The sequence below is a fragment of the Heptranchias perlo genome, unplaced genomic scaffold, assembly GCF_035084215.1.
Source record: "Heptranchias perlo isolate sHepPer1 unplaced genomic scaffold, sHepPer1.hap1 HAP1_SCAFFOLD_1180, whole genome shotgun sequence".
NCBI classification, from domain to species: domain Eukaryota; kingdom Metazoa; phylum Chordata; class Chondrichthyes; order Hexanchiformes; family Hexanchidae; genus Heptranchias; species Heptranchias perlo.
In genome coordinates this window covers 22,501-32,500 of record NW_027138408.1, presented here as the reverse complement: position 1 = coordinate 32,500, position 10,000 = coordinate 22,501, and positions in this window count along the sequence as shown.

Below are 10,000 nucleotides of genomic sequence, written 5' to 3'. Positions count from 1 at the left end.
CACAGACCGTTAAGGTCACGGACACGCTTGGGTGGTTAAGCTACAGTGACCCTTTCTAGCCGCCTTCGTCGTGTCTGCTGGGCACACATGGCCTTCCCCCCCCTGCCCGTGACAGGGGAGAGGTTGGTGTGCCAGGTCCGACTGGAGTTTGCAAACCATAGCGTTCAAGATACATGCACACACTCAGCCCTCCAGCTCTAAAAGGGTGACGTGTTTTGGTGCTCAGTTGCTAGAGAAATCTCGTGTTCAGCTACCAGAACGGGACTTGCTGTGCACATTCCCGCTCCACTCGAGACGGCAGACACCCGGGCTCTGGAGCTTGAATCGGACCTCTGTTAGACAACACAGGTGGACTTCTCGGCCTCACAAGAGAGCAATACGCCAGCGGGTGAACAGGAGAGTCGTGCCGACAAAACCCACTGACTTTTAAAACTGTCCGTCTGCCACTTGGGACAGAGAGAGGAACCTGACGAGCCTGAACACCAGCCTTGGCTGGACCGCTCGGGCCCTCCCATGTCGGACGCGAGTCGCCAAATCGATCGGAAGAGAGTACCGATTCCTCTCAAAAAGTCTGCGTGCCCGTTATTATAAAAGCAGCCCACCGGCCGCGGTGCCTTGCCCACAAACACACTTGGTGTCTGGGGTGATTCAGAGCCGCCGCGGCTCGAAAGTGTCAACCTGTTTTAAAAGTCATCGCTATGCCGGCACAGGTGACTTTCAAGTTAAAGAGTTCTCTTTATTGGCTTTCAAAAAAATCTGCAAAGTGTCACAGAGATTTTGAGAAACTCTTTTTTTTCTTTATATTATTATAATATAATATAATGTGTATATGTTTTCGAAAAGCATCCACCAGCAATCCATGGTGAGCCTCTCTCTGCTGGCAAGCTCCTCCTGCCTGAGCCCGACGCTGTCGAGGCTCAACACGATTTCAGACTGACAAAGAGTTCGAAAATTGCCGCCTGATGTAGCTTTAAATGCTGACAGGTGACTTCCGAGTGCTCTTGTAAAGGTCTCCGCTTTGAAATTGAGAGCCTTTTGCCAAGTGTCACTTTTTCAGGCACTCTTAAAGTGCACCTGGGCTGTCAGAGAAAGCTCTGAAAATCGTGTTCTCGAAAATCTCCGGGTACCCGACCAATCCCTAGGTGCCCGAATGACAAGTGTCAATTCGGCAGGACGGCCTCCCACCTCCGGCCGCAGATGCGTCACTAAATCCCCGCAACGGGGGCTTTCTCATTTCGGCATAGGGGCTTCCGCGGCCAACTCATTAACCTGTGCTCGGACTTTTTGTGCCACAAGTGCAAGGGACCGTTTGCCGGCAGCTACTCGCACCCCCCCGCCCAGGGGGGGAATCCTCTGACCGGAGATCCGAAACGCCGGCCGAATCCATCCCCGTCGGACTTCCGAAGGGGTTCCCTCGACCGACTGACTTCCGAACTCCTTTCTGGGCTTAAACGGGTGGAATTCGGACCCTCTCGCAAGGGAGCCGAAGCCCGCCAGCCCCGGGAGGCCTCGGGGCCGCCGTTTTCAAGCCCGACCAAAAAACCCGAAAAATGGGGAAAAATGGGAAAAATTCCCACTCCCAAAAGGCTTAAAAGTCGGTTGGGCGGCAGCCCGGGTCGGTCTCTGCAGACCTGGAGGCGCTAGACACAAGTCTGGTAAACAGGCTAAGTCTCGACATGCCACCTCTTACTATCCTGCAGGTACCCCGCCAATCCCCCCGGAACCGGCTGGCAATTGGCGAATCAGCGGGACGAATTTGAATTCGTGACCGACTCTCTGACACCGAATCGCCGCAAACGCGTTTCGATTTTTCGGCTTCGGTACCTCCCATCAGACTTTGACTGGCCATATCTCCGGACTCACGTGTCGCAGCCGGGACCTTCAGGTACCGTTCGACGCGTCTACCCCTGCCCCGTCGAATGGCGCCCCTCGCGGTGTGGTCCGATTTCCGCATTTTGGTCAGATTTGCCTTCAAAATTTTCAGATTGAGTTGACGAATGCCCCCTACGGGGTAACCTCTTGCCCTTTCGGACCTGGTCCCTGTGACTTAATTTCCGCCTTTTGCTCAATCGTTTCCCCATTTATAATTAATTTTAAAAATCGGGTTACTCAGTTCTGGTTTACCAGTTCCCTCTTCGGACTTAGTTTTTGGTTAATCATTTCCGGTTCACCAGTTCCCGTTTTGGACTTAGTCTCTGCGGGCCGTTTCTCACCTTTTGGTTCATCAGTTCCCCTCTTTTAATAATTTTTTGGCTGCTTTCGTTTGATCATTTCCCTGCCTTCTGGGTAACTTTTCCCCCTTAGGACTTCATCGCCGCACATAATTTTCGACTTCTGGTTGATCATTTCACCCCTTTTAATCATTTTTGCAACTTTTGGTTAACCATTTCCCCCAGCTTCTGGTTAACCATTTCCCCTTTGGGACTTAGTCTCTGAGCATTCTTTTGGGATTCTGGTTAACCATTTGCCAATTTTTAAAAAATGTTGCCACTTTTGTTTAATGCTTTCCGGTCAACCTTTGCCTCTTTCAGACTTCACCGCGGCACATTGCTTCAGCCTCCTGGTTAATCATTTCACCCCTTTTAATCATTTTTGCAACTTTTGGTTAACCATTTCCCCCAGCTTCTGGTTAACCATTTCCCCTTTGGGACTTAGTCTCTGAGCATTCTTTTGGGATTCTGGTTAATCATTTGCCAATTTTTAAAAAATGTTGCCGCTTTTGTTTAATGCTTTCTGGTCAACCTTTCCCTCTTTCAGACTTCACCGCGGCACATTGCTTTAGCCTCCTGGTTAATCATTTCACCCCTTTTAATCATTTTTGCAACTTTTGGTTAACCATTTCCCCCAGCTTCTGGTTAACCATTTCCCCTTTGGGACTTAGTCTCTGAGCATTCTTTTGGGATTCTGGTTAATCATTTGCCAATTTTTAAAAAATGTTGCCGCTTTTGTTTAATGCTTTCTGGTCAACCTTTCCCAATTTCAGACTTCACCGCGGCACATTGCTTTAGCCTCCTGATTAATCATTTCACCCCTTTTAATCATTTTTGCAACTTTTGGTTAACCATTTCCCCCAGCTTCTGGTTAACCATTTCCCCTTTGGGACTCGGTCTCTGAGCATTCTTTTGGGATTCTGGTTAATCATTTGCCAATTTTTAAAAAATGTTGCCGCTTTTGTTTAATGCTTTCTGGTCAACCTTTCCCTCTTTCAGACTTCACCGCGGCACATTGCTTTAGCCTCCTGGTTAATCATTTCACCCCTTTTAATCATTTTTGCAACTTTTGGTTAACCATTTCCCCCAGCTTCTGGTTAACCATTTCCCCTTTGGGACTTAGTCTCTGAGCATTCTTTTGGGATTCTGGTTAACCATTTGCCAATTTTTTTAAAATGTTGCCACTTTTGTTTAATGCTTTCTGGTCAACCTTTCCCTCTTTCAGACTTCACCGCGGCACATTGCTTCAGCCTCCTGGTTAATCATTTCACCCCTTTTAATCATTTTTGCAACTTTTGGTTAACCATTTCCCCCAGCTTCTGGTTAACCATTTCCCCTTTGGGACTTAGTCTCTGAGCATTCTTTTGGGATTCTGGTTAATCATTTGCCACTTTTTTAAAAATGTTGCCGCTTTTGTTTAATGCTTTCCCTGCTTTGTGGTCAAACTTTTCCCCTTTAGGACTTCATCGCCGCACATTATTTTCGACTTCTGGTTAATCATTTCACCCCTTTTAATCATTTTTGCAACTTTTGGTTAACCATTTCCCCCAGCTTCTGGTTAACCATTTCCCCTATGGGACTTAGTCTCTGAGCATTCTTTTGGGATTCTGGTTAATCATTTGCCAATTTTTAAAAAATGTTGCCGCTTTTGTTTAATGCTTTCTGGTCAACCTTTCCCTCTTTCAGACTTCACCGCGGCACATTGCTTTAGCCTCCTGGTTAATCATTTCACCCCTTTTAATCATTTTTGCAACTTTTGGTTAACCATTTCCCCCAGCTTCTGGTTAACCATTTCCCCTTTGGGACTTAGTCTCTGAGCATTCTTTTGGGATTCTGGTTAATCATTTGCCACTTTTTAAAAAATGTTGCCGCTTTTGTTTAATCGTTTCCCTGCTATGTGGTCAACCTTTTCCCCTTTCAGACTTCATCGCCGCGCATTGTTGTCGACTTCTGGTTAATCATTTTTCCCCTTTAAATCTTTTTTTGCCACTTTCGGTTAACCATTTCACCCAGCTTCTGGTTAACCATTTGCCCCATTATACTGAATTTTTCCGCTTTGGTTTAATCATTTCCCTGCTTTCTTGTCAACCTTTTCCCCTTTTGGACTTCGCCGCCGCACTTTGCTTTTGCCTTCTGGTTAAACATTTCTCCCCTTTTAATCCTTTTTCCCACTTTTGGTTCACCAGTTCACCCAGCTTCTGGTTAACCATTTCCCCTTTGGGACTTAAGTCTCTGAGCATTCTTTTGGGATTCTGGTTAACCATTTGCCACTTTTTAAAAAATGTTGCCGCTTTTGTTTAATGCTTTCCCTGCTTTCTGGTCAACCTTTTCCCCTTACGACTTCGCCGCCGCACTTTGCTTTCGCCTTCTGGTTAATCATTTCACCCCTTTTAATCCTTTTTCCCACTTTGGGTTAGACAGTTCACCCAGCTACTGGTTAACCATTTGCCCCTTTGGGACTTAAGTCTCTGAGCATTATTTTGGGATTCTGGTTCACCATTTGTCCCTTTTTTAAAAATGTTGCTGCTTTTGTTTAATGCTTTCCCTGCTTTGCGGTCCACCTTTCCCTCTTTCCGACTTCATCGCCGCACCTTGTTTACGACATCTGGTTAAACATTTCTCCCCTTTTAATCCTTTTTCCCACTTTGGGTTAAGCAGTTCACCCTGCTTCTGTTTAACCATTTGCCCCTTTTTTACTGAATTTTTCCGCTTTGGTTTAATCATTTCCCTGCTTTCTTGTCAAACTTTTCCCCTTTTGGACTTCGCCGCCGCACTTTGCTTTCACCTTCTGGTTAAACATTTCTCCCCTTTTAATCCTTTTTCCCACTTTTGGTTAAACAGTTCACCCAGCTTCTGGTTAACCATTTGCCCCTTTGGGACTTAAGTCTCTGAGCATTCTTTTGTGATTCTGGTTCACCATTTGTCCCTTTTTAAAAGATATTGCTGCTTCTGTTTAATCCTTTCCCTGCTTTGCGGTCAACCTTTTCCTCTTTCAGACTTCATCGCCGCGCATTGTTTTCGACATCTGGTTCAACATTTCTCCCCTTTTAATCCTCTTTCCCACTTTTGGTTAAGCAGTTCACCCAACTTCTGGTTAACCATTTGCCCCTTTTTACTGAATTTTTCTGCTTTTGTTTAATCATTTCCCTGCTTTCTGGTCAACCTTTTCCCCTTTAGGACTTCGCCGCCGCACTTTGCTTTCGCCTTCTGGTTAATCATTTCACAACATTTTAATCCTTTTTCCCACTTTTGGTTAAACAGTTCACCCAGCTTCTGGTTAACCATTTGCCCCTTTGGGACTTAAGTCTCTGAGCATTCTTTTGGGATTCTGGTTCACCATTTGTCCCTTTTTAAAAGATATTGCTGCTTCTGTTTAATCCTTTCCCTGCTTTGCGGTCAACCTTTTCCTCTTTCAGACTTCATCGCCGCGCATTGTTTTCGACATCTGGTTCAACATTTCTCCCCTTTTAATCCTCTTTCCCGCTTTTGGTTAAGCAGTTCACCCTGCTTCTGGTTAACCATTTGCCCCTTTTTACTGAATTTTTCCGCTTTGGTTTAATCATTTCCCTGCTTTCTTGTCAAACTTTTCCCCTTTTGGACTTCGCCGCCGCACTTTGCTTTCGCCTTCTGGTTAATCATTTCACAACATTTTAATCCTTTTTCCCACTTTTGGTTAAACAGTTCACCCAGCTTCTGGTTAACCATTTGCCCCTTTGGGACTTAAGTCTCTGAGCATTCTTTTGTGATTCTGGTTCACCATTTGTCCCTTTTTAAAAGATATTGCTGCTTTTGTTTAATCCTTTCCCTGCTTTGCGGTCAACCTTTTCCTCTTTCAGACTTCATCGCCGCGCATTGTTTTCGACATCTGGTTCAACATTTCTCCCCTTTTAATCCTCTTTCCCACTTTTGGTTAAGCAGTTCACCCAACTTCTGGTTAACCATTTGCCCCTTTTTACTGAATTTTTCTGCTTTTGTTTAATCATTTCCCTGCTTTATGGTCAACCTTTTCCCCTTTAGGACTTCGACGCGGCACATTGCTTTCGCCTTCTGGTTAATCATTTCACCCCTTTTAATCCTTTTTCCCACTTTTGGTTAAACAGTTCACCCAGCTTCTGGTTAACCATTTGCCCTTTGGTACTTAAGTCTCTGAGCATTCTTTTGGGATTCTGGTAAACCATTTGTCCCTTTTTTTAAAATGCTGCTGCTTTTGTTTAATGCTTTCCCTGCTTTGCGGTCAACCTTTTCCTCTTTCAGACTTCATCGCCGCGCATTGTTTTCGACATCTGGTTCAACATTTCTCCCCTTTTAATCCTCTTTCCCACTTTTGGTTAAGCAGTTCACCCAACTTCTGGTTCACCACTTGCCCCTTTTTACTGAATTTTTCTGCTTTTGTTTAATCATTTCCCTGCTTTCTGGTCAACCTTTTCCCCTTTAGGACTTCGACGCGGCACATTGCTTTCGCCTTCTGGTTCATCATTTCACCCCTTTTAATCCTCTTTCCCACTTTTGGTTAAGCAGTTCACCCAACTTCTGGTTCACCACTTGCCCCTTTTTACTGAATTTTTCTGCTTTTGTTTAATCATTTCCCTGCTTTCCGGTCAACCTTTCCCTCTTTCAGACTTAATCGCCGCACATTGTTGTCGACTTCTGGTTGATCAGTTCACCCCTTTTTTATCCTTTTTCCCACTTTGGGTTAAGCAGTTCACCCAGCTTCTGGTTAACCATTTGCCCCTTTGGGACTTAAGTCTCTGAGCATTCTTTTGGGATTCTGGTAAACCATTTGTCCCTTTTTAAAAAATGCTGCTGCTTTTGTTTAATGCTTGCCCTGCTTTGCGGTCGATCATTTCACCCCTTTTAATCCATTTTTGCCACTTTGGGTTAAACAGTTCACACAACTTCTGGTTCACCATTTCACATTTCGGAACTTTTATTCCCACCATTACTTTGGGCTTCTGGTTCATCATTTCACGCTGTTTTACAAATCTTTGCCGCTTCACTTTTAATCCACAAACCGGGGCTCGCTTTCGGGTGGGGGGGGGGTAGCGGGTTTGGGCCGGGCACTCGACATCCCGGTGTGCGACCGGGTTCGTTCTGGTACCGCTCGGTGCCCCTCGTCCTGCTCTTGCCGCGGAAGCAAACCAGACGACCGTCGGTCTCACGCCCGAGGGGAGAGGAGGCGGAAAGCGGTTTGCAGCCTTTCGCTGTACCTCCGGCGGGCAGCGCCGCACCTCCGAGTGCTCGGTACCGTTCGCTGCACCTCGTCCGGCCGCACGCAGCGAGCCAAACCCGGAGGAAATCGGCCTGTGCCTTCTCGAGATATGGGCCTCCGGGTGGGACGGACAAACCGGGGCCCCGAGCTCGCTTTCGGCGGCCCGGCACTCGACTTCCCGGTGTCCGAACGTGATCCTTCCGGTACCCTTCGGTGCCCCTTGCCCGACTCTAGCTCCCGTGCTGAAGCGGAGTCGGTCGGCCTGACGGCCTGCCGAGTTAACCAGCGGAAAGCGGTGCGCAGCCTTTCGCTTGCAGCTCCGGCGGGCAGCGCCGCACCTCCGGCTGCTCAGTGCCGTCCGCTGCTCCCCTTCCGGCTGCACGCAGCGAACCATACCCGGAGGAAATCGGCCTCGGCCTTCCGGAGATATGGGCCTGCGAGTGGGACCAATAAATCGGTGCACATTTCCGGCTCGGTTTCCGGCCTCGGCACTATCAGTTCACCCCGTCCGACCGACGTCGTTCTGGCACGGTTCCGTTGCTCCTTGATCCGGTCCAGCCACGGTAATCAGCCGAAGATGGTGGGGGGGACACATTGCCCGCCGAGTTAGCCGGAGGAAATCGGCCTCGGACTTCCTCAGATATCAGCCTCCGGGTGGGACAGACAAACCGGGGACCCGAGCACGATTTCGGCGGCCCGCTGGTCGACTTCCCGGTGTGCGACCGGGTTCGTTCCGGTACCGTTCGCTGCCCCTCGTCCTGCTCTAGCCGCGGAAACAAACCCGACGACCGTCGGTCTCACGCCCGCGGAGGGAGGTGGCGGAAAGTGGTTTGCAGCCTTTCGCTGTACCTCCGGCGGGCAGCGCCCGACCTCCGAGTGCTCGGTACCGTCCGCTGCGCCTGGTCCGGCCGCACACAACGAGCCATACCCGGTGGAAATCGGCCTGTGCCTTCCAGAGATATGGGCCTCCGGGTGGGACGGACAAACCGGGGCCCCGTGCTCGCTTTCGGCGGCCCGCTAGTCGACTTCCCGGTGTGCGACCGGGTTCGTTCCGGTACCGTTCGCTGCCCCTCGTCCTGCTCTAGCCGCGGAAACAAACCCGACGACCGTCGGTCTCACGCCCGCGGAGGGAGGCGGCGGAAAGTGGTTTGCAGCCTTTCGCTGTACCTCCGGCGGGCAGCGCCCGACCTCCGAGTGCTCGGTACCGTCCGCTGCGCCTGGTCCGGCCGCACACAACGAGCCATACCCGGTGGAAATCGGCCTGTGCCTTCCGGAGACATGGGCCTCCGGGTGGGACGGACAAACCGGGGCCCCGAGCGGTGGCACCCTGCTCGCTTTCGGCGGCCCGGCACTCGACTTCCCGGTGTGCGAACGTCATCGTTCCGGTACCCTTCGGTGCCCCTTGCCCCACTCCAGCTCCGGTGCTAAAGCGGAGTCGGTCGGTCTCACGGACGCCGAGTTAGCAGGCGGAAAGCGGTGCGCAGCCTTTCGCTGTCACTCCGGCGGGCAGCACCGCACCTCCGAGTGCTCGGTACCGTACGCTGCGCCGCCTCCTGCCGCACGCAACGAGCCATACCCGCAGGAAATCGGCCTCGGCGTTCCGGAGTTATCCGCCTCCGAGTGGGCCTGACCAAGCGGGGTGAACTGGAAATCATTAACCAACGTACTTCCAGGTTTTCACCCGCAGAGGGCAGCACTCTCTTCTCCGTTTTAAACTGGGCCGACCCGGCTCCGTTTCGAGACCCGGCACTCGACTTCCCGGTGTGCGACCGGGTTCGTTCCGGTACCGTTCGCTGCCCCTCGTCCTGCTCTAGCCGCGGAACCAAACCCGACGACCGTCGGTCTCACGCCCGCGGAGGGAGGCGGCGGAAAGTGGTTTGCAGCCTTTCGCTGTACCTCCGGCGGGCAGCGCCCGACCTCCGAGTGCTCGGTACCGTCCGCTGCGCCTGGTCCTGCCGCACACAACGAGCCATACCCGGTGGAAATCGGCCTGTGCCTTCCGGAGATATGGGCCTCCGGGTGGGACGGACAAACCGGGGCCCCGAGCTCGCTTTCGGCGGCCCGCTAGTCGACTTCCCGGTGTGCGACCGGGTTCCTTCCAGTACCGTTCGCTGCCCCTCGTCCTGCTCTAGCCGCGGAACCAAACCCGACGACCGTCGGTCTCACGCCCGCGGAGGGAGGCGGCGGAAAGTGGTTTGCAGCCTTTCGCTGTACCTCCGGCGGGCAGCGCCGGACCTCCGAGTGCTCGGTACCGTCCGCTGCGCCTGGTCCGGCCGCACGCAACGAGCCATACCCGGAGGAAATCGGCCTGTGCCTTCCGGAGATATGGGCCTCCGGGTGGGACGGACAAACCGGGGCCCCGAGCGGTGGCACCCTGCTCGCTTTCAGCGGCCCGGCACTCGACTTCCCGGTATGCGAACGTGATCGTTCCGGTACCCTTCGGTGCCCCTTGCCCCACTCTAGCTCCGGTGCTAAAGCGGAGTCGGTCGGTCTCACGGACGCCGAGTTACCAGGCGGAAAGCGGTGCGCAGCCTTTCGCTGTCACTCCGGCGGGCAGCACCGCATCTCCGAGTGCTCGGTA